General features: G+C 39.7%; 1 long non-coding RNA gene across 3 annotated transcripts in view; it reads right to left on the bottom strand.

Annotated features, from left to right (window-relative positions):
• LOC100567448 (uncharacterized) overlaps nucleotides 1–24,157 on the bottom strand; it is a 42,255-nt gene that overhangs the window by 5,683 nt on the left and 12,415 nt on the right. Inside the window, exons 3-4 of one of the 3 annotated variants that reach the window (XR_010002597.1) lie at nucleotides 13,001–13,068; nucleotides 10,808–10,912 (exon numbers count right to left, since the gene is read on the bottom strand). The exons of 1 other annotated variant lie outside the window; for it this stretch is intronic. This is a non-coding gene — a long non-coding RNA (uncharacterized LOC100567448). The remainder of the gene's footprint in view (nucleotides 1–10,807; nucleotides 10,913–13,000; nucleotides 13,069–24,157) is intronic. One more of the 3 variants, XR_010002596.1, reaches the window with a different exon arrangement.

The following is a 24,157-nucleotide window of genomic DNA, read 5'->3' as shown; positions in this document are numbered from 1 at the left end:
ACATTTGTCTATTGAGGACCAAGGAGAGAGCTTTCTCAGCTCCTGCACTGAACTCTTTTCTGCATTTCAATTACTTTTGTAGAGATTACTAAAAACTTTCTGGTTTAGTAGGACCACCAAATATTAGACTTGTGCATTTGTATAGAATCTCTATCTGTTTATGTTTGTTTCATTTGTAAGGCCCTCATTTTCATTTTGGAGCACCTTCAGAAAACGGGCACCTTTCTGAATGGGCGTTTTTGTTTTGCATCTGAAAATACGAAAATTTTTGACCCATTGGCCACTATGGGTGAGCTTCCCCAGGCTCCCCTTTCCCTCAGTTTTAGGGCCAGAGGGGTGAAAATCACCATACATGGAGGGCACATCTACCACTTTTAGTCCACCCAGTTTTATAATGTTTGCAAATGTTTGGGTCATCTCCCGATTTTTAGGCATTTTTAATTTCTATAAATAAAATCTCCTTTATAACATTCCCTTTTCACCCCACTGGCCCTGCCCTCTAACTTCTCCAGAAGCAGCAGGAGGAGGGAGGCAGGGCAGGACACCATTCCTTCAGGCTAAATCTCAAAGATGCTCCACACACCACACACACAGCCCGGTGCCCAGCCCCACTAATTCACTTCTTATTTAACTGGAAGCAATTGGGGGAGAATTCCCCTCCCCTTCCCATCATTTTGGCACTGGCGTGATTTGTCTTGGAGCTGCCACTTTGGGTCATTGCTTGCTGTTTCTGCTGCTGCCTAGATAGGCACTTTCCTCTCATCCTGAATCTTCTTCTCCATCTCTCATGCAGGGAAGGCGCCTCCAGCGCCCCTCCTCTTCTTTGTCTTCCTAAGAGGCACAAAGGAGGAAAAGGGGGGGGGGTCTGGAGGCACCTTCCTTGCATGAGAGAGGAAGGAGGAGATTCAGGAGGAGAGTCACACTCACCATACACTCTCCAAGGCATTTTAAGGAGGCTTCCCACTTCCAGATAAGGAAGAGTGATGACCTCCTGGAAGAGGAGAGTAAATTAGGGTTCACTTTTTGTTTTCTGGGGAATTAATAAAAAAGATTAAGCTGTGCTCACAAAAGCAGACAAGGAAACGGTACCTGCTCCCGCTTACTTTCGTTCCGAGCTAATTTTTTGTTCCGGGGGGGGGGGGGGGTTGTGCTCCACACTAAAATGAAAGGTACAAACGAACGAATGAAATGGGAGAAACAGATACCATGCACATGTCTACCAAATATTCTAAATTTGCTATTTTGTAACATATATGTTTAAAAGGAAAGGATGAATATCAACTTTTTCAACAAACAAATAAGCCCAGGTTCTGACTCAAGCATGCACAATGAATGGAGTTCTATTCCAAAAAATTATAATCCAGTTAAAATTTATTATTATTATTATTATTATTATTATTATTATTATTATTATTATTATTATTAAAATTAACAAGATGGGAACTTGAAGCCACAACATCATAACTCTCTTACACAGAAAGCAATAGTCCAAAGAGGAGAGCCTTTAATATGTGTGGAGGCTCTCCACATAAGCTAGAACACTGATTTCACAGAGTGAGGCATCACATGGACAATCTCCAGACTAAGAAGAAACTTTTCCTTTCAGGTCAGGGGGTCAAACTCATTTTCATGAAGGGCCCCGTCAGCCTTATGGTGGCCTTCAAAGGGCCATTTGTAATTGTAAGACTGTATAAATGTATCTATGTTGCCCTAACATTGAAAGCATCGTGGGCCACACAAAATGATGATTGGCTGGATTCAGCCCACAGGCAATGCATTTTACACATGTGCTTCAAATTGTGCCTTTCTAACAAGAAGTGGCACGAGGGCAATTAGCATCGACCTCCTCATCCCTCTGCTTTCTTGTCTGCTTAGTTTAAGTACACACTCAGTTAAACAAAAGCAGTACCTGTGGTTTCATTTATGCAAACATAACAAATATATGTCCTTGCTGCTGCTGCTGAGTCGTTTAGTCGTCTCCGACTCTTCGTGACCTCATGGACCAGTCTATGCCAGAGCTCCTGTCGGCCGTCACCGCCCCCAGTTCCTTCAAGGTCAAACCAGTCACTTCAAGGATACCGTCCATACATCTCACCCTTGGTCGGCCTCTCTTCCTTTTTCCTTCCATTTTCCCCAGCATCGTGATCTTTTCCAAGCTTTCCTGTCTCCTCATGATGTGGCCAAAATACTTCAGCTTTGCCTCTAATATCCTTCCCTCCAGTGAGCAGCCGGGCATTATTTCCTGGAGGATGGACTGGTTGGATCTTCTTGCGGTCCAAGGCACTCTCAGGATTTTCCTCCAGCACCACAGTTCAAAAGCATCTATCTTCCTTCGCTCAGCCTTCCTTATGGTCCAGCTCTGGCATCCATAGGTTACTACAGGGAATACCATTGCTTTAACTATGCGGACCTTCGCTGCCAGTGTGATGTCTATGTTCTTCACTATTTTGTCAAGGTTGGCCATTGCTCTCCTCCCAAGAAGTAAACGTCTTCTGACTTCCTGGCTACAGTCTGCATCTGCAGTGATCTTCGCGCCTAGAAATATAAAGTCTGTCACTGCCTCCACGTTTTCTCCCTCTATTTGCCAGTTATCAATAGGTGTAGTTGCCATGATCTTAGTTTTCTTGATGTTTAACTGCAGCCCAGCTTTTGCACTTTCTTCTTTCACCTTGGTGATAAGGCTCCTCAGCTCTTCCTCACTTTCGGCCATCAGAGTGGTATCATCTGCATACCTAAGGTTGTCAATGTTTCTTCCAGCAATTTTAACTCCGGCCTTGGATTCCTCGAGCCCCTCATGTTGCATAATGTGATCTGCGTACAAGTTGAATAGGGAAGGTGAGAGTATGCAGCCCTGCCGTTCTCCTTTCCCAATCTTGAACCAGTCTGTTGTTCCATGATCTGTCCTCGCTAGGTATTTCAATGTCCTCCAGTATGATTCTTTAGCATTTCTAGATCAAAGTTCTTCATTTTAAAAGAGTACACTGTTGTCCACAGTCTCACTTATCCACGCAGATAAGGAATTGTGCTGTATACTTCAAGTTCAGAGTTTGGTAATGACCTTGGAGATGTCTATGGACAACGTCAGCTCTTCGGCTTAGAAATGGAGATGAGCACCAACCCCCAGAGTTGGACATGACTGGACTTAATGTCAAGGGAAAACCTTTACCTTTATCTTTACCTTTACCTATTCTGTACTAAAGTATACCAGTTTTCCCTACGTGCCTAACCCTCCTTGTCCCCTTTCTCCTCTATCTGCTTCAGAAATGCCCAAGATGTAAAAAATAATTTTATGCACATATGCATGGATGCACACAAAGAAAAAGAATGAGAGCTCAGCTAGATATAAAGGACAAGTCATTCACTTGTGATATGTAACTGCTATTTAACATTCTGCCCACCTCTCTGCTTCATTAAATGAGTAACTCTGTAGCTCTGAGAAGAACAGAGTCTCTCCTTCACCGCCTCCCTCCTCCCACCCCCCAGTGAGTTCCCCTGAAGGCTGGTCATGCTCAGTGACCAAGGAACAACGAGCTACCTTTTCAGGCTGCAAAACCTCTGTCCTTCTTTGCTCACGTGGACGTTGGCAAGTCATGCCTATCTGTAGATAGTCCTGCCAGCTCCGGTCAAGTTTCTCCCGTTCCACCGCCCTCACCCTCCTCTAAGCAAGATGTCTCTCAACAAGGAGAATATGAATGTGTTACATGACACACAGTCTCCTGTAGTGCTGTGAGAAGCCTTGGAAAAGGCTTGTTTCTCTCTCGCCAAATACGAGTCGGGTGACAATTCACTGTAGGTCAGACTAATCCACCTGTGGTTGCAGAGGAAGGAAGAGGACCATAAACAGACCTCACATCATAAAGAGAAAAAGGTGTGCACCTGCAGTAAACATGCTTCATCTACACATTTCCTATGTATCTTTGATTCTCTTTCTCATTGCCTATATTTCTCTATGATGGCCAGGTAAACTATAATTCATACAATACCATGGAAAGAGCATGGGTAGTTTTCCTTCTCAGTCCAAAGGGATGCACACTGACCAACCATTTAGTGTTGTATCTCTGTAAAGTCAATACCATGTCCCTATTGCAAAGGCAATAGCTATAGTATTGTCACTAAAACCTTTCCTTTCAGTGGATCTGGATGCCTGTTCCAGATTTTAATATGGACTTGTCTGCAATGGAAATTTTGCTTAATTCAACTGAAAGAACATTAAAATGTATGAAAGGGGAAATTCTACAAGTCTCCATCTATCTTATCTTGCATTCCTCCTTGATGCTGTACTGCACCAGCACCTATTGGAAATCTATAGCCAGCAAAGGACAATGAAATAATGCCTCATAACTTGTTTCTCTTTGACACTTGTAAAATATTAGTCAGAAAGGCTTTACAAAGTCACTGGGGACATTCAGTGACATGGCTATAAGGAAGAGATACTAAATGGGAAGCCATCCAGATGTTGTTTGCTTTCAGCTCTCAGAAGGCCCAATCCAACATAGCCAAAGGTGAGGGATGATGGAAGATAGAATTCCATAATATCTTTGGGCCACTACACATTCCCTATATTGTGTCACTATTTATTTACAGTACTTTTACCCCACCTTTCTCAACCCTGGAAGAGACTCAAAGTGGCTTCACAACATGGCAACTATTCAATGCCTTTAAAAACAGAGTACAAATGACATCACTAATGACATCACAACTTATAATCAAGGGGTGTCAAATATTAATTAATCCACTATTTGCAGACCAGTTCAGGTAACAATATGCAAATTGATTGGTGGACAATCTGAGATCTATTTTCATATCAATAAAGTACAAAACAGGTGCACCAGTGGATAGAAAAATATTGTACAGTTGGGTTACTGCACGTACAGATTCTGTATCCATGGATTTTATCCTCCATTGTGAGTTGGCTCATGCAATGGAACATGTGTGTTTGTAGCTCACAGATCTCATTTTCAGTCATTTCCATACTTTAGAAAAATCAGAAACGCTGTTGCATCTGAACTTTATGAGCAGCTATCTTCCCTTTTGCCCTGCCTCTACAAAACATGCACCTAACCCTCCCACTGAAACAAATGGGACTTAAAATTGCTTAAATGTTGACCTGATCTCATCCATAGTAATTAAGGTTGGCTCATTAAGCAGTACCTCTAGAGAAAAGTCTAGTTACTTACTGGAATATCACTCAATTGTTTCTCTGGACTTATGTATCTGATTATTATCATTTAAGAATAGCCTTAAGATGTTCTCATGCTTTTCAGAACTCTTGAAAAGCTGAGGTAATAATTGACAAGGGGAAAATGCAGAGAGAGAGAGAGAAAATTCACAAGAGGTTCAATTGTTACGCATAAGTGACTGTTTCAATGTGAACTTTTCTCAAGTGCAATCATGTATCTGCATAGGATACAGAGGAGTAGAAACCTGCTCCATCTCTGGTTTGGTGCTAAAGTGCCATTGAAAACATGAGTAAACATGGACAATTGAACAAAGGACAGCAGGTTGAAATACCTTCTCCATTCCAAATGGTATTTGAGTTGTAACCTTGGGTTATTTTGAGGACAACCTCATGCAAGAATTCTTCTAATATTGCAACCTACACTACTTGATACAGCTGGTCTTACCATTAAGTAGAGGGAGGCAACGGCATCACAGAGCAGATGTTGTGCATCATGGAAGAACATAAAATAATTTTGGTGTAACAATGAGGGGATGTTAAATAAGAATATTGCCCCACTTCCTTGCCCAGCCCCCCAGTTCTAGCATTGCCATAATTTTAAACTTCCATTGAGCATTTAGAAACTGGGTTTAGCCATCCAAAGGAAAAGGGTAGGTGCAGTTACCAAAAGAATGTGAGTACAGCAATATGAGTTTTAGGTATGTCTCACTTTTTGCAATGCTAGACATTGGGGAACTGAAGAGGGAATATACTGAGCAGAGTAATTCTCCTGGGGAGGGTTGCAATACCCTCATTTGTCCTCCTTGTGGCTACATCTCTGTTTATTTGTTTTTATTGTCTTTTTAACAGTCTGAAAGGGACAAAGGTCTTGTAAGATTTCCTGATTCCTTTGCCAAATAAATTGCGTGAGTTTGGATACTATGCATCTTGAGTTGAGAGAGGAGGGATTTGTTAGTCTGCCTTGGGCAAGCCCTTCATTTGAAAGCTTCCCAGAATTGTATTTGCTTGAAGTGAAGACTGGCAAGAGAATTCTGCTAGGTGGGCCCTGAGATATAAGAAATAAACTTTCTCTCTGTACAAAAATGTTGTTGGATCATCTAATTGTACATTATTATGAAGATTTTTCAATTTCTCACTTTCTTTCCCCCCTTTTCAACTTAGTCATAAATAAACATATGAAATATGCTATCCTAGTAACTGTTTAACTCACAATTGTTCTTGAATGTCCTTCCCAACCCTGGGAACCTTTAAATATATGTATATTAGGAAGCAAGCCAAAGGTCTTTGACCTGAGAGTATTTTGGGGGGTTATAGAAGAAAACCTCCCAGCCATAGATAGCACTGTTCCACGCATTAACGAAACACGTTAAGAGTTTTCTGTTTCTCACAGAATCAAGGTGTTGTAAAGAGATCACATGGGCCGTCTAATCCAATCCACTGCCATGCAGGAAAAGCACAATCAAAGCACCCCTGGCAGATGTCTATCTAGTTTCTGTTTAAAAGCCTCAAAGGAAGGAACTTCCATCACACTCCGAGGCAGAGTGTTCCACTGTTGAACCGCTCTTATGATCAGGAAGTTCTTCCTAATGTTCAGGTGGAATTTCCTTTTCTGTAATTTGAATCCATTACTTCAAGTCCTAATCTCCAGGGCAGCAGAAAACAAGCCGCCACCCCCCCCCCCCCCCGTTCCTTATGACATTCTTTCAAACATTTAAGCATGGCTATCATGTCTCCTCTCAACCTTCTCTTCTGCAGGTCTTTAAGCTGCTCCTCATAGGGCCTGGTCTCCAGACCTTTGATCATTTTAGTTGCTCTCCTCTGGAAATGTTCCAGATTGTCAATATTCCTCTCAAATTATGGTGCCCAGAATTGGACACAGTATTCCAAAGCATAATAGTGGCAGCATGACTTCCCTTGATCTAGACCCTATACTCCTTTTGATGCCACCCAAAATTCCATTGGCCTTTTAAGCTGCTGCATCACATTGTTGGCTCATGTTGTCCACAATGGACCTCATCACATGGTCAGCGGCAGCACTTCTCTTAAGGATGAGGCACAGAGTGCTTGTCTTGTTTCGCCGGCTGGCAGGACAACCACATGAAGCTGGCATGGATCTAAAAACACAGGAAGTGTCCCGTGTTGCCAGTTCCATAGGAGGAAGCCGCCTGCAATACGCACATGCCTTGCTTCCTCCATGTGATTGTCCTGATGGCTGGTGAGCTGAGCCGAGCCGAGCTGAGGTCTCCATGCCTGGCCCTTAAGAGGAGAGCTGCCCACCCGCCACCCACTGCCCACTGTGTGATGAGGTCCTCAGACTCCAAGATCTCTTTCATATGTACTGTTGTCAAGCGAGGTGTCATCCATCCTGTATCTTGTGGAAGTTCACAAAAGGATGGCTCTATGCTGAGGTCTTGGGCTATTCATTTAAGAGACCCATACATTCACAACTATTTTATCCAACATTATGTTTTTCTTTATATGAAGTCAGTTGAATGTTTGGTTAAACTGTTGATAACTGGTCAACTGCTTCTGTTGAAAAGGTGCAACATAGGTGAAAAAATCATTTTCTGATTCTGTAGGTATGTCTGTGTGGATGGACAGACTAAGGTAGGATCTCATTGTCTCTGTAGTCAATTACAGTGCACAAAAAGGGAAAACATAGGGCTCTCTTCTACTCCTTTGAAATAACTTTTTTTCAAGGTATAACCATTATCATCATCTACAGCTCTTGACCAGGATTAAAATGACGTGACTTCTCCTTCTCCTTCTGTGGTTCCCTGAACTGCTGGCTGCCTGTGGTCTTGGTGCCAAATTCAACCAACAGGAAAGATTTAATCCATGAAAATTCATTAGACACAGTGCAGGCAAATGATCAGAGAAGAGCAAATGAAATGCACAAGCAAGTCCGACAAACAAAAATGGGGAAGCCCTTGGGAGAAAAATGGCCTGTCCAATGCTCTCCCTTCTTTCAGCAATAAGATATTAAATCATCCATGGCTTTGTTGCCAGCTTTCTTAGAAAAACAAAAAAGAAAACCCCAACAAGTAAGCATCATCAGAATTACATAATGTTCATATTCCACCTTTTCTTGTCATTTTCTTTTCTCCTGACCATGAAGGGATGTTATAATCTTTCTGTATTGCCACTACAATTGCACCTATATGTGTGTATGTAAAAAATTCTGTGCTTTTTCAATTTGTAAAATTAAATTATTTCAATTGAAATAAAATTAGGAAGGAAGGAGGGTATATGAATGCTATTGTGACTACATTTTGAGCTACAAATGGGAAACAGTGGTCTGGATTTGGGAGACTTGTGTTCAGATCCTTTTCCTGCTCTAGACTTGGGCCACTCTTTCAGTCTCCGCTCTAGACTATAAAACATGAACAGCAATCTACGATACATGATTGTTTTAGATGATGAATAAAGCAAGGTTTATAAAGCACTGTGAGGCTGTGCAATAGAAATGATAATGTTAATAAATCCAGTGGTTCATAACTTTCTACTGTCAAGCTGAAATCACCCTCCTTTTTTCCTCACCCCCCCCCAAAAAAAACAGTGAACAGTAGCACAAAGAATCAAATTGTAGATTATCTTCAGGGTTATTACTGGGCTGTGAGCTTTCTTGTCAGGCTACCAGCAGAGGGAAAAGCTTTCTGAATCAGGACCTTATCATTTAAACCATATTACAATTCAACATGAAAAATGACTCGCTCCAGATTGCATAGAATAAAGCATCTTGAGATGCAATAGAAGTACCCAATTTTCAATAAAGATATTAAACCTAAGCCTCAGAAAAAAATGATGGGGGGAGAATAATTACATCATTTTTTGCTTTGAGTTTTAATGTTAAAAGTGTCAATTTATAAAACTAGGTGAACATCCACAATTCATAAGCAGACTGCAGCTAATTAGATCCCTTTTGATCCTTTATTTTGCCTGGGAGCTTATTTAAGAACTTTTCACAAAACCCAAGGTTTTGACGCACAGGAATGGGCTGGGGGAGGAAAGAAGAACTCAGCAGGGAATGATTTTATTCTCCTTGCAGCTTTCCTGAAGTAGGTGCTCATCTTCTCCTAAAGCACATAGTACAATTACTGCTGATGCTCCCTAGTCGGGAAATGTTATCTCTTATTTAAGATCCTACAACACGGCACACTCAGTTCATGATAAAAATGATTTCTATTTCCTCATTTAGAATCAGATTCTGAAAACCTCTTTTTAAAGAAGAGACAGCTATTTACTCAGAGCTTGGGAAAGTCCTTTTGGGGACTCCAGTTCCTAGAAATCTCTGGCCATCATGAGCAGAGTGATTTGGGGAGTTGGACTCCAAAAGGCTATTTATCCAAATAGCTGCAAGGCTATTCAATGCTAATCAAGGTGGCCAATTGCAACATTAATACTTGCCACAAACAGACAAGAGTTCTTTCTCCCACCCTGGACATTCCACAGATATATAAACCCCATTTGCCTAGTTTCCAACAGACCTCACAACCTGAGTATGCCTGCCATAGATGTGAGTGGAAACAATGCTTCTGGAACATGGTTATACAGCCCGGAAAACTCACAGCAACCCAAAAGATGACTATTTCCAAGCACTGAATCCAACAGTTTGGTCAGGTCACACCTAACTGACTCTAGACCAATTCAAATAATCATATGGAGGGTCAGAAATGGGTTCCATAGAACGAGGATACCAGGCTAAGTTTGCCCATGTAGCTCAGCACTGTCTACTTAGGCAGCAGCAAAAGGTATGAGACAGGAATATTTCTGTTGTTTGTATGCACACTTTCCATGAAAGCAAGGACCCTAGAAAAACAAAGAAGTGTGTTGACATGGAGACTGCAACTGTGAATTCTTCCTCTTTAGATGTATCTCTTTCTAAGTGAGGATAATGGAAATGATGTTAGGCCCTTCTCCATTTCTGATTCAGAGTGTGAGATGATATTGCCTGAACAGAGGCTCAGAGAAAAATGTTTTTACAGATGCCAACTTGGTGAGAAAATATGTTTAAAAATAGATGAATATTTGCCTACTCAACATTTTCACTTTTGGGGGAGAAATGGCACAATACTCCAAAAATGGACCAGACACCTGAATGAATAATAAATGAATGAATAAGTAAGTACATATAGCTGTAAAACACTGATTTTATAAGATGGTTCTTAAATTGTTGGTGAAGGAGATCAGACCTTTCATGATTCAGTGTTATTCACAAACTGTATCCTTCAACCTTTTGTGTTATTAAGAGGTGTTGGAACTTAATTCATTTCTCAAATCTGAGAGCACAGCACAGTAGGTTCTAGGGTAAGGGAACACACAGAACCCTGTGCCATGCCATGCCTCCCACCCAGGACTGACCAAGGCAATACCACACTTCCTCTAAATCTTTCCTAGGAAACCCTCAGACAGGGTTGTCATAAGTCATAGTTGATTGGGAGGCACATAACAACAACAATCTTTGTGTTAACAAGTTCCTTTCAGTTTCATGAATCCTAAGATTTCACTATATGATAAGTGTCCAATCATCCTTCATAGCTTCGCATATCTTATTTTTGAGACAATGCTCCAACAATCTTACATTGCATCAGCTTCTGCTAATCTTTTGACCCACGTGTCCCAGCTTACCTTTATTGAAAAGCTTTAGTCCATAACTATTATTATGTTGCTTCAGTTTCTTCTTGCTCTTCGTTTTGTTGTTGTTTTGTGCTGTTAAACCATTCCCCACTACAACTGAAGGGAGGGGAAGCGTAAGCAGAAAAAGGAAAGGTAACAGTCGGAAGTTCAAAGAGTTTTTTTTTGGCTCTTTTATCCAGTGCTTTAGATCGTAATATTAATTATTTAGAAGAAACCACTTGTCCCTTGTCTGATAACAAACATAATGTATTAACAAATTCAATACTGTGTGTCTGTGGTGTACTGCTTTGTATTTCATAGTATCGCTCAGGTACCCTTGGGACAGCAGAATACAAGTGATATTAACCTTGTATCCTTGTGTTTTATATGGATTCTCCTTCTAGGCACTGTTGGAAAGAAGAATCACAGAGCGACTTGTACTGTTTAAATAAAGACAGGTAAAGGCTCAGCCAGGACCTGCAATTATTTTCCTCCCTAAACAAAAAAAAATACATGAAAGAAACAAGGGATGCAGATTTTATACTGTAACCCCACCAAATACCCATGCTATAATGTTTTACTTTGCTCTCAGCATTTTGATAAACTTTGATTGTTTTGCCCCAAACTCGCATGCCACCCAATGACTTAACCTGAAATATAGTCCAACATCTTGCAGCCCTTGTAAAATGTTGCAACTTGCTTAGGCCAGCTTTCTAAATTTGCTACCACTTGGGATTACAATTATGGGTGGCCACTAACCTCCTTGTTTTTGTTTGATTGTTGGTTACACTCTGGGGCCTCTTAAACCTGATATAACTTAGAGCTTTAACAGGTCAGTCCAACCATTCCCAACTTGCTGGAGAGCTAGCATAGTGTAGTGATTTGAGCATTGGATTACGGTGCTGAAAATCAGGATTGCAATCCCATGGAAATCCGCTGGTGACTTTGGACAAGTCACACTCTTTCATCAGCCTCAGAGGAAGGCAAAGGCAAACTTGTTCTGTATAAATCCAAATTTTCAAAAACCCTGTGATAGATTTGCCTTAGGATAGTCATAATTCAAAAACTACATGAAGGCATACAATATCAATGGAGGCATACAATATCAACAACAACAATAACAACAACTGGTCTGCTTTCCCCCGGGGCAACAATAGCCAGCCATTCAAAGCATTAGCTGTGCTGGCTAAAATTCGATAAGGTACAAGGTTATGAAAAACTGGTTTTGGCCATCACATATTTAAGGTCCTTTCTGCTCAGCAAATGTTCTCAATGTTATCCACCTTTTGCTGTCTTGTAGCCTTCCAAGGTGTTCCTTTTAGCACTCCCATATTAAAAAAGTACCTCCTGTGAATGAGTAAATATACCATCCATTTTAGTGGGGAAACATTAAGAGACTTCTCCTTCCTCCATGAATGTATTTGATAAAGTAAATTCAAGACTGATTGAACAGACTGACTTCTCTTGATGGGGAAGATATTGGGAGGTTATAGCATTTGTTGCTCTAGATCTTGTTTGGAGGAGATGTGTGTGATATCTATCGATCTATCTACCTATCTCAAAATAATGCTGCTGTTGTCCTGGAATATCTTCTTGCAGTTCTCAGCACTAGCTGCAATATATTATCCCTACCCTTAAGTGAGTTTCTTTTTCATTCTGAGACTATGTTCCCCTCTCCTCTTTTCTTTTCTTTTCTTTTTTTTTTAGAATTACAGTGCTATAGTACATTAGTGAAAAAGTGGCTTTCCACTACAGTTCTATGATGCTAAAAGAAATTTAAAACAATTCAGAACGGAGAAAATTTGCCCTTCAATCTATAGGATCACCCAAGCAAACAATGTACTGGTGGTTTTTTGTTTTGTTTTTTTTAAAAAAAAATTGGAAAGATTTGTAGTGAAGGTTGAAAAAAATAGCTACGATCAGCCACCCTTCAATGGAAAAACTGCATACAAAGGCAAAACAACTACCAAAATCCAGCAAACCTCAAGCAGCTGTATCACAAAAACTCACACTTCTTTAAATCAATGTACAAGATCTCATTTAAATTGCTACAAGACTCGGATCTACCTCTACCTTGACCTCGGTTCTACCTCTACAACTCCCAGAAATCCCAGCCAGTTTACCAGATGTTAGGATTTCTGGGAACAGAAGGCCAAAACATCTGGGGACCTACAGGTTGAGAACCACTGCTCTAGAATAAATCACCTCTTTCTTTCTTGCACCTCTTACTCTTTCTCTCTCTCTCTCTTTCAGTCGCTTTCTTGTCCTACAAACTGTCAACAGAAGGAGATACCATTTTTATTCCAGGTCTGAACTGATTGTGGGTAAAAGACATATTAGGATGAAGACTTCCTCAAATCAGATTGAAGATTGTAATTTGCCCATCCTTCCTATACATTAAACTGTTCTAGACATTGCCGAATTCATGTCTCATTACAATTTGCTTACATTTTAGTCATCCTAATAGATCTCACCTTTATAAATCCAATTTTTTGCAAATTCCTTATTTGCGCATAAATTGTTTTATGATTTCAAATGCTAAAATTAGTTTATTTTCTATTTTGGGAAATGGGGCAAGGATAAGGGAGGTAATATGGTCATTTTATACACAAAACTGTAAGATATAAGATTAAAAGCATTGATAACATCATGTTCTGTTACATCCTATCTTTTAAAATTTTATCTGCTAACTTGAGAAGCAAGAAAACAAGTCCCTGTTCAAACTATGACAGGACCTGTTGTGGTGACATTGAGAGAGCCACAGAGCAAGTGTGAAAGGCAGTGGGGCTCTTTATAGAAAGGAACTCCTGCATGTTTTTATACATGGTCACTCCACACTTGGTCAACTCCATGAAGTTCTGATATCTTCAATCAGTCAAATAGTTAAACTCTTTTCTATTAACAATTTAGATAACATACTAATCAATTATCCTCTACCAACCTCCCTTGTCACAGACAACATTTCAGAATTCAAAGCCTAATCAGCCAATTATTATTAAAGACAAGTGACAGCAACAGATCATAATCAGTATCCAAAGGTCTAGCCAGCAACAAATGGACAAGACTTGTTGAGTTCTTCTGTGGCCTTGCTATCTTTATCCTTGATGCATAAATAAGAATAGATATAAGATCTTTACATATGACATTTTCATTTGATATGGTGGATAAGATCAGTAATGCACTTTGAAAACAATTATTTTAACAAGTTATTTTGATAATCCAGACACGAACCTCCAGCCCAGTTTAGCTCTTGAGTGGACAAAACCTACAGTAATCGCATGTCTAAAACTTAAGAATGCATGGTGGTCAGGCCCCTTTCCACACAGCTGAATAAAATCCTACGTTTTCTTCTTTGAACTGGAATATATGGCAGTGTGGACTCAGGCAACCCAGTTCAAAGCAGATATTGTGAGATTTTTGGCCTTGATATTCTGGGTTATATGGCTGTGTGGAAGGGTCCTCAGTGACTGGTGAAAACACTCCACATTTTAGTCCTGGATTTAAAAGAACTATCCCAGCTGCTGAACTCTTCCCTTGCCAAATAGTTTCAGCACTCTTTTAATATTTGGTGATAAAACCAGAACAGATCCATTTTCCTCACTTGGATGCTAAAAGCACGAATACAACTTCTGAGAATATGGATACTGAGCAGGTAAAGGAAGGGTTAAGTATTCTGGCTCTTTTAGACTTGCGAAGGGAAAAAGCCCAACTTTGTAGGTCCTCCAGGTTAGCAGAGAAATGAGCCATCAATAGGCAACACCTGAAAAGCTAGCATAAAAATGCTCAAAAATAGAACCTTGTGGCTGGCAGCAACTTCAGTGTTTGGAGCTGTGACCTCGGACTGTCGGTGATCTTTAGTTTCGTGAACTTTGGACTATCTCTTGGACTCTGGCATTCAGTTTTTTGGATTAACCTTGGACTAAAGTATTTGTTGGAATCTTTGGATCTTGGAACTATTGGCTTCCCTGATGTTATTCCCTGCAGTTTGTATCTCCTTGGCTTGAATTCTGTGGTTTGAACATGGAACACTTACTAGTCTCCTGTTTGGAAACAGGGTCCAGCTTTATGACAAGGAGGTCTTATTTGTCAGCCAACTGAAAATCCTTGTTTCGCTACTAGTGATGTCAATGTTCTATATTTTTCTTCGCAATGTGTTTTCCTTTTTTGGACATAGTTATCTAGCTCCTTTTGAAACTCACTCAGTTGCGGCTGTATATGATTGCTGTCTTCAGACCCTTTCATCTTCTTACTCTCATTGAATCCTGTCTCCTTGCCTATATGGATTGTCACCTTGACGTGGTGAGGGGGCTTGCGTGTTCCAATGAACCTGAGGGCACAACCACGGGAGTCACACACTCCCAGGAGTGGCCACAGGGGAGGATCCAGACCAAGAACAATCCGAAGACCCAAAGACCTCAACGGCGGAGCAGGCGGAGGATAACATGGTACATGTTACAATGGCTGTGAAGACGGAAGAAGGCTGCAACAGACGGAGAAGCCACTCTCATTGTGTTAATCACACCACTGTTGGGACCTCAATCTGTGAAGACTGTGTGTTGACCGGCCGTGCACCGACCTCCACACAGTAAAAAAATCACGCACAGGCGTCTTCCAAGAAATGGAGGACCATCATCCTCGAACTATGAGGGATCGCCTTGCCTATATTATTATTATTATTATTATTATTATTATTATTATTATTATTATTATTATTATTATTCCCTCTTTAGCTTCCCCAAAGGTAACTCAAAGCGATTTAACATAAAAGCGTTAGCATAACAATTTTCTTGTTTATTTGTTCAGTCACTTCCGACTCTTCGTGACCTCATAGACCAGCCCACACCAGAGCTCCCTGTCGGCCGTTGCCATTCCCAGCTCCTTCAAGGTCAAGCCAGTCACTTCAAGGATACCATCCATCCATCTTGCCCTTGGTCTTAAATGTTAACCATTCAAAATATACAAATATGCAAACATTAAAACAGGATTACATACAAACAGTATTAAAAATTCCCAGTTAAAACTATTAAAACAAAAAAGTTAAAAACCACAGCACCCCCTGAATTGATCTTCTTTAAAAACCTGCCTGAATAAAAAGGATTTAGCTTGCCACTGAAAGGACTGCAGGGAGGGGACCATTCTGGCTTCCCTGGGCAGGGAGTTCCAGACTCAAGGGCCAGCCTCCAAGGAGGCTATGTCGGTTACCCCTTCCTTTATAGAGAACTCTTATTTCCTACATGAGTGTAGGGGTGATGGGGATGGTGTTTCTATCATCTGGCTCACTGCTTCTTAAACTGTGGGTCCTGATCCCAAATAGGGTCACCTTAGCCCAATGTTGGGGTTATGAAAAATTTGGCAACAGTAAAATGTTCCTGAATGCCACCTACACATTTACATGAATCTGGGCCCTTCCACACAGCCATATAACCCAGAATATTAAAGCAGATAATCATTATCTGCTTTGAACTGGGTTATCGGAGTCCACACTGCAATATAATTTAGCTCTATGTGGATTTTATACAACTGTGTGGAAGGGGCCTCTGTTAGCAGCAATTGTGCAATATTCACAATGGATTCTGCAGAAAAGGCTTCAGATTTACTTATTTAAAAATCAGCCTTTTTATTTGATTTTTATACCTGTTTTATATACCTATATCTTGGGCCATGTTAAAATGTTTCGTGTGGGAAGGGATAACAAAAAATTATTTGGATGGAAAGGGATCATGAGTGGAAATAGTTTAATAGTTGATCTAGCTCATGTTAGTTTCTGGGTTTTGTTTTGTTTTTTGCCTTTTCTACCAATACACTGTTTCTCTTCTTTTAAGGCAAATGCCTGTGAGCCTCTTTTGACCTCCACACTTGCGGATTACAGTCATTTACCGTCCACCTGGCCCATTTTCTACTTTTAATTATGATTTTGATTTCTGGTTGACTTTCTTTCAGATGATATTAACACTTTTTGTAGATGTTTTTAATATTCATGTGTTCCTTTAATATTCATGATTCCAAAGATCCTGCTGGTCTTACATTTTCTTTCTTTGTTGTCTTCTTTTGGACTCAGTCTTTGTTCTGATTCACCTCCACACTCCCTTGGCCATTGTCTCGATCTTGTTCCTATTAAGAATGGTTCCATCTCTTGCTTTTCAGTTACTGAATTTCCTTTGTCTGATCATCATCTTGTTTCTTTTGTGCTTGTTCATAATCCACCTCCTTGCTATTCTGTTACTTGTTCCTTTCAAGAGTTTCACTCTGCTAATTCTGAGGTCTTTTCACAAGCATTGGTCTCCTCTCTCTCTGTCTTCATTCAATTCTTTTGGTTCCTTGGATTCAGCTGTTTCTTTACTTAATTCACCTTCAACTCCTGATAGTTTTGTCCTTTTCTTAACACAGAGTCCCTTCTACCAAACCTTAGCTTACTCTTTTCTTTTATCATCTCAATTCCTGTCTTATGCCGCTGAACATTTGTGGAAGAAGACTAGGGAGTGGGCAGACTACATTCATTATAAACCTTCTTCTTTCTCTTGTGCTATTGCTCTGGTCAAACAAATACTACCATATACTTCACTGATTCATGCTAAAACATGATGCCTTTTCTACTTTCTTCTCTTTTAAAACCCTCTCCTCCACTTCTCCTTCCATCATGCCCTACTGATAATTTTGCAACTTTATTTAATACTAAAATTGAAATTATCTTTTCTCATCTCTCTGCTTCTCAATCGTTCTCATTACTATGAAATGTCTGGGTTTTTTTTTTTACATTTTCTTCTTTTCCTTGTCTTTTTAGATGTACTATCCAAATGTTGGAAGTCTTGGACTCCTACTGCCTGCTCTTTGACCCTGTTCCTTCTTGCTCCTTAATAACCATTGTTCCTGCTATTCTTCCTTCAGTTCTCCATATTATTATCTCTTTCTACTGGTTCAGTTCCTTCTGCCACTGTTTTTGCAGTTCTTAAGAAGCTTTTACTTGACTCATCTTCTCTTTCTAATTATAACCCTAATTCACTGTTGCCTTTCCTTTTGAAGGTTTTTCAACATGCTGTTTATGCATGTTGCCCCAACTTTCTTTCTTGTATATTTGTAATGGAACCCTTTCAATTTGCAGCTCTTACAAAAATCACAGATGATTTCCTTCAGGCCAAGTCAAAAGGCCTACATTCGCTTCTTATTCTCCTTGATTTCATTATGGTCTTTGATACAATTTTTTTAGGATTCATTTCATAACCCAGGTTTTACTGATTCAGTCCTTAGCTGGTTCATATCCTAACTCTCAGGCTGAGCATTTAATTTGGTACTTGGAAGTCAAATATTTTTCTCTTTTCCTCCTCTTCATTGGGGTTCATCTGGGTACTGTTCCTGACCCTTTGTTGTTTTCATGTATACATTATCTTTAGGTAATCTTTTCAGTTTGTATAGTTTTCAATATAATTTCTATGTTGATGATACTCAACTGTATTTCTCTGGTTCCAGAACTCTCTTCTGACATCAAACATCATACTACAGTTTGTCTTTCATCTATTTCAGCCTGGATGTTCCATCATTGCCTAAACGTTAACATGACAAAGTCACAATACCTTATTTTTCCTCCAAAGCATTCTTTACAACACATATTCTCCATAACAATTAATAATGTTCCCATTTATTCTATGAAGGAAGCATGTCGTCTTTGGCTGTATTTTTTAATCTTATTTTGTTATTTACATTACGTCTTGCAACAAAGTCCTGTTGATTTTTTTCTTTATAACATTGTCAAAACCAGACCTTTCCTTTTGGCTTCTTCTGCTAAGACCTTGGTCCATGCCTTGGTCATGTCCTACCTTGATTATTGTAATCTACTTCGACCAGTGTTCCATGAGTTCACTGTAGTCCTCAGGTTTCCATTCAACATGCTGCTAAAAATTATCTTTTTGGCCTGTTATTATCATGTTTAACTCACTTTTGATATTTCTTCTAGCCACACCTTCTAGAATACTTCTTATTTTAATATTCAAAGCCCTACAGGGCTGCTCTCTCCCACTCTCTCTCTGTCGGCCTCCCCCTCGAAGTGTACCATGTGCCTGGCGGAGGAGGAAGCCCTGGTGAGGGCTGCAAGCAGGCCCTGCCCTGCGCTAGACCTGTGGTGAACCATGCTCCTGATGGGGGAGGAGACCACGTAGAAGGCTGCCCACGCTAGCACTACCTCTCAGGCCTTAAGTTAGCTAGCAGGGCTGTGGCCTTCAGTGGGGCCTCCTCTTCCACCAGGCGCAGGACAGGGCCTGCTTGTGTAAGGCCGGGCAGCGGGTGTTCTCACATGCCAGAGGTCTTCAGTAGGGCCTCCTTCCCATCAGGCACACAGCTCACCCCAGGCCCAGTGCAGGGCAGGACCTGCTCGCATAAAGCCAGGCAGAGGATGGAGAAGAGCCACCCCAAGCCCTGCGAGTCCTCCTCCTCCACCAGATATAACTTAGCTGTTTTTGTTTTTGTTTTTTTTTTACCAACTAAAGGACAAAAATAACAAGTTTCCCGTCACTTTGTATTAGATACAACTCGGACCCCTTATGAGTTTTTCAGAACACTTTAGAATCAAAATGGGTGTCTTTTCATAAATACAAACAAAGCAGAGTTTTGCACACCTCTACTACCAAATAGCAGAAGAGGCAGTGGAATATGAACCTTAAGGGACCTGCATCTCAGGTGCCCAGTTTCAGTGATGCCTCATGCTGGCTCTGGTAGAGATGGCAAGTTAAGATTTCCAAATCAAAATTTCTAAACAAATGTTGCATTAAAGCAGCTCTTAGTACAGTGTTAATTCAGTTATAACAGAGAGTGAAAGATATTTTTGTTCTGGCTTTTGAATTTCCTGTTGAGAAATGGAAAGATAAAATAAGAAGAGCAATGAAGTCAAATGGTCATTATGCACAAAATGCCTAAGCAGATGCTGGATCTGCTGCACAGAGATGGGGTCCTGGCATTTTGAAGCAATCTGTGTGTCTTCCTAGGCAAATCTCCAAGTAAACGCAATGCCATTTGAAAAACTCACAAGGGACAAACAGGCACACTGGCATCCTGCCACTCATCAAAATTAGATAGAACAATTAACAGGGCTTTCTCGGTGGTTCAGCATTTCATGCCCAGATATGTGAAAGCTTTTTAGAATAAAGTCTACCCTGTACAGATCCTCTTGGGGCAGACCAACCTGTTTCTGCCAATTTTTCTCAATAGGAAATAGAAGTGCACCTCCACTAGTGTAGCTGAAATACCAGACTGGCTCAATTTAGGTGTCAGAGAAAATAAATGTTCCTCTTTGTAGACTCATTTTGTTATCACACTCATGTGACTGCATAGATAATGTTGGCCAAGAATTATCCTCAAGTCAGAATGTCATATAATTAAGGGGTTTCTGCATCAGATTTAGAATGTATTCCGTGAAACTTTATTATGCTAAAACACAACTATTAGCCTTAAGAGGTTACAGGACTGGTTGTGGTTACTGTAGCATACGTGTCTCTTTGCTTGAGTCACTGAGATGGGCTGGTTCAACAATTAGGGACATATCTGGAAGCACCTGATGCAACAGATACTGGAAAGGAGCAGACACAGTCCCATGGAGATTCAATTTGAATCCCTGAGGGGTGCGCCTTTGTTGAGCAGCAGATCTATGTGCTCCACGTACCTTTTCCTGATCCTCTAAACTAGTTGGAAGAGGATGATTTAATACCAGTAACAGAGTCCAATCAGCTTTTGTATATGGAATCCTTAAGGGATGTTATTTATTTATTTTATTTATTTACTTAATTTCTATCCCGCTCTTCTCACCCCGCAGGGGACTCAGAGCGGCGTACAACATATATTTAGGCAAAAATGCAATGCCACATTATACAAAGCAAATAAAACATAACAAAAAAATCAATAGAAACAATCAACACATAAATATAATTTAAAACCATTAACATTAAGATATTAAAACATAAAAATATAAAAACAGCATCTGGGTACACCTTCCCCCTCCCCCTTCATGATCTTAATGTCTTCTTTGACTCTCTTGGATGTTATCTTGTCTTTTGCCCAAGTTGATCTGGTGGCAAATAGCACACAGCATTTAACTACTTCTGCTTAAAGGTAAATTTCCTGTGATCACTTCCTATAGCAGATATCTGCATTACACTGAAGTTTGGTTTGTATGATTTTTGGCATTCTACTTTAATTGCTTGTATAGCATTAGGGCAGGAAGGGGAAGAAGAGGAAATTGTGCCATCAAAAAAACAACAACACATAAGTACTATCTGTAATACAAGTTCACTAGAATCAGGATTCATGTTTACCCCCTTCCCTTCCAGAATGAACCAATATATGTGAAAAGAGCAGTCCACTCTTTGCTGAGGTGCTCAGTGTTTTGGCAAGAAGTTTTGCCTGATAGAATGGTCAAAGAACTGCCATATAGATGTGGATAAGTTTTAAAAAGGAAATTTTAAACAAACGAATTGAATCTCTTGTGCACAGGACTCCTAATGGAAGCATGCCCATAGCTTTATCATCACTGGAAGAAATTCAGACCCTTCCTTCACTTCCCCCTTTCAAATTATATACACATAAAATGTATGGCTAAAAATGCACAAATATGCAGAAACATGCTTTAGTTAATGATGGAAATGCATTCATTAAGAAAAATGTGTCAAAATATATACATTAGGGAAAATGCATGCCCTAAAACAAATTTCCATGCAGGAAGGGCAAGAAAATCCCAACAATCTAGCACAGAATTTGGAGAACATGAGAATACTGCTAGGATTCTGAGAAATGCAGCATTCACAGTTCATTTCATCCTTACATAGTGATGATTCAAAGTCTTGGTCTATAGCTATAATTTTCTTACTCTATTACTTTGTCTGCTAACTGGTGGTATAAATATAGCAATAATACACAAGGTAAGTGAGAAGGGAGGGTGTTTAATTTTAGTAATAAAAATTACCCAAGGACTGCTTGGTTCTTCCACTATTGAGCTCCAACATATGTTCCAAAGTGAACAAATACAATGACTGATTAGAAACTGTGGAGACAGAGGGCTCTTTTACACTAAACTACCATTGTGGTGATAAGATTTCACTTTAACTGCCATGGCTGTGTCCTCTGATTTGTAGTTTAGTGAGGCACTAGAGCAGTGCTTACCAAATACTAGTCCAAATGCTTTGGATTTCAGATCCCGAAATTCCTGATGATTGGCCAAGACAGATGGGATGTCTGGGAGTTGAAATTCAAAACATTTGGAGAGCTAGAGTTTGTTAATAATAATAATAATAATAATAATAATAATAATAATAATAATAATAATAATAATATATATTATGTTTATTATGTTTATACCCTGCTTTTTCTCTCCACAAGGAGACTCAAAGCATCTCCACTATAGGAATATTCTGGCTATGAAATTCTAAACACTCATCTGTAAACTACAAATCCTACTATTCCATAGGATGTTGAAGATTTCAGCATTTTCTGATGAAAGTGGTACATTTTTTCTCTCTCACTAGAAAAGACAAAAAGCTCATTTGAGGGGTCCTCATACCTTGCATCCTAAGAAGAAGGATCCACTTTAATCCAGAGAGATGCTGCAAACAGCCCTCTCCCCAAATAATTTTATTTTTATTTTTTGTGTTTCCAGAGAAAGAATAAAAAGGCGGAGGAAAGCAAACAAGTCATGGAGGGATTTTCTGTTGCTCTAGTCAAACATGGTAAGAGCAGTTCAAAAGAGGCTAATTAAATTCCAAAATCCCTGAGCAAATTCATTAATAATGATTTTGAAATAAGCAGTTAACCAAGGAAGCTTTCAAGGTGGGAAATGATTGATATGGAGGAAAGAGAATGTGGCAAGATAGAGCAATAGAGAGGGAGGGAACTCCGTAAGATGTGGGACAAGACACATAAAAAGTGACTTTTAATTTGCCAGCGTAGCATGCATACACAAGAGTATGTACAGATGGGAACACAACAGACAGACAATGGCTGGCGTTCTGTTTTTTTAGTTCAGAGTCCCATTCAACTAACTGTTGAATGGGGAGTCAACATGTAAATAAATCTCATTGACTCAATAACTCTAATCAGGAATAAGAATAGGGTTTAAGGAATTATTCCACAATAAAACAGAGGCTATAACATATGGGATCCACCTTCAAGACAGAAATAAAATCCTACAGATGTCTGGTGTCATTAAAGTGTGAATGTCCATTCTAAGAATCTTTGCAGAGGTAATAATCAAGATTTGCTGGCTTTAACAAGTGTTGAATATTACACCCAAGTATCTAGGTCTGCTTTCTTTTAACCTTGGAATACTGCTTCTGATCTAGTAGATAATACCAGAATATTTATTATTTAGATGTTTGCGAATATTTATATGCAACCTATATCCAAAAGTATGTTGTATGTCATCCACTCCATGGGTTTTCTTTGGCAAAGAATTGATTATGTCAATTCCTTCCTCTGAAACAAAGCCTACAGGAGCTGGTGTTCATTGGCAGTCTCTCATTTAAGTACGTTGAATCTGCTTAGCTTCCAAAATCAGTCAGGATCTGGTGCCTTTAGGATATTTAGACAGCCAGAGCATCAATAAAATTTAGAGCATGAATAATATGCAGAGAAACAGAACATAAGCACAAATGTGAAGAGTCCAAGAAATAGATGTTGGATTGAACTAATGAGTGAAGGCTTGCAACACAAATAGGCTTTTAACTTTCATCATTCCTAAGGAACATACAATTGGCAGTGATGGGACATGTAGTCCTTTGCACATGGAGAATACTAGGTTAGCGAAAATATAGTAGGTTTCATATATAAAACTACTGGGTTAAATCCAAACATTGTCATTCATGGAGTAAACCTATCAAAATTTCAATAGAACAAAATGGGCCTGACTAATTGAAGTCCCATTGATGTCAAAAGCTTTCCTTAACTAAGTTTGGATCTGACCCAGTATTTGACGTGGATTGACAAGTCAGGGTTAATGTTTGCTATGTATAGATAAGTCTGATATTTCACTTGGTAAACTATAGTTAAGGCACTTTCTCTACTCTTCCAGCCTGTCACTTGAAATTTTGCAAAGCTGATTTTTTTTTTGGGGGGGGGGGGGCATCAGGGCCTTTGAAATCAGCATGCTTTCACTGTATTTCACTGTACCATGGATTAATGTTATACATATTCCTCATTTTCCTTTTCTTCTCTATGACGCCACACAAATTCCACAAACATTTTCTTCCATTTTTAATAAATGGTGATTTGTAATTGTCTCTCAACCAAACAACTGAGGTTAGTATTAACTCCGATTTATTAACAAACTTCACACCATTGTGAAATGAAAGAAGATGCTTCCTGTCTCCACCATAGGATATCTTGCTGGAA

Source organism: Anolis carolinensis, chromosome 2 (genome assembly GCF_035594765.1).
Source record: "Anolis carolinensis isolate JA03-04 chromosome 2, rAnoCar3.1.pri, whole genome shotgun sequence".
Classification (NCBI taxonomy): Eukaryota; Metazoa; Chordata; class Lepidosauria; order Squamata; family Dactyloidae; genus Anolis; species Anolis carolinensis.
The sequence above is the reverse complement of the archived record's forward strand: the minus strand, read 5'-3'. Positions and strand labels throughout refer to the sequence as shown.